This window comes from Arachis stenosperma, chromosome 9 (genome assembly GCF_014773155.1).
Source record: "Arachis stenosperma cultivar V10309 chromosome 9, arast.V10309.gnm1.PFL2, whole genome shotgun sequence".
In the NCBI taxonomy this organism is placed as follows: domain Eukaryota; kingdom Viridiplantae; phylum Streptophyta; class Magnoliopsida; order Fabales; family Fabaceae; genus Arachis; species Arachis stenosperma.
The window spans coordinates 107,698,981-107,700,226 of record NC_080385.1 but is presented as its reverse complement, the minus strand read 5'-3'; the positions used below and the strand labels follow the sequence as shown (position 1 = coordinate 107,700,226).

At 41.1% G+C, this 1,246-nt stretch overlaps 1 non-coding gene across 1 annotated transcript; it reads left to right on the top strand.

Moving 5' to 3' along the window:
- The first annotated feature begins 401 nt into the window (after positions 1–401).
- Positions 402–509, top strand: LOC130953734 (small nucleolar RNA R71). The gene has a single exon (XR_009075896.1). It is a non-coding gene; the product is annotated as a small nucleolar RNA R71 (small nucleolar RNA).
- The last annotated feature ends 737 nt before the right edge of the window (positions 510–1,246 follow it).

Here is a 1,246-nt window from a genome sequence, read left to right as displayed (position 1 = left end):
CCATAGGGTTCTCCTAGGTAATTCACCTCTTCCATTGAAGGGTTCTCAGGATCATAAGCTTCTTCCTCAGATGAAGCCTCCTTAGTACTGCTTGGTGCATTTTGCATTCCAGACAGACTTTGAGAAATCAAATTGATTTGTTGAGTCAATATTTTATTCTGAGCCAAAATGGCGTTCAGAGTGTCAATCTCAAGAACTCCTTTCTTCTGACTAGTCCCATTGTTTACAGGATTCCTTTCAGAAGTGTACATGAATTGGTTATTTGCAACCATTTCAATTAGCTCTTGAGCCTCTGTAGGCGTCTTCTTCAGATGAAGAGATCCTCCAGCAGAGCTATCCAAAGACATCTTGGACAGTTCAGAGAGACCATCATAGAAAATACCTATGATGCTCCATTCAGAAAGCATGTCAGAAGGACATTTTCTGATTAATTGTTTGTATCTTTCCCAAGCTTCATAGAGGGATTCTCCATCCTTCTGTCTGAAGGTTTGGACTTCCACTCTAAGCTTACTCCATCTTTGTGGTGGAAAGAACTTTGCCAAGAAGGCATTGACTAGCTTTTCCCAAGAGTCCAGGCTTTCTTTAGGTTGAGAGTCCAACCATATTCTAGCTCTGTCTCTTACAGCAAAAGGGAATAGCATCAGTCTATAGACCTCAGGGTCAACCCCATTAGTCTTGACTGTGTCACAGATTTGCAAGAATTCAGCTAAGAACTGATGAGGATCTTCCATTGGAAGTCCATGGAACTTGCAATTCTGTTGCATTAGAGAAACTAATTGAGGCTTAAGCTCAAAGTTGTTTGCTCCAATGGCAGGGATAGAGATGCTTCTCCCATAAAAATCAGGAGTAGGTGCAGTAAAGTCACCCAGCACCTTCCTTGCATTGTTTGCATTATTGTTGTTTTCGGCTGCCATGTCTTCTTATTCTTTGAAGAATTCGGTCAGGTCCTCTAAAGAGAGTTGTGCTTTGGCTTCTCTTAGCTTTCTCTTCAAGGTCCTTTCGGGTTCAGGGTCAGCTTCAACAAGAATGCCTTTGTCTCTGCTCCTGCTCATATGAAAGAGAAGAGAACAAGAAAATGTGGAATCCTCTATGTCACAGTATAGAGATTCCTTGAGGTGTCAGAGGAAAAGAGAAATAGAAAGAAGAAGGAGAAGAAGAATTCGAAATATAATTAGAAAAAGTTCGAATTGTGCATTAAGAAGGAGTAGTACTCCATAAATAGAAAGATGTGAGAAGGAGGGAAGGG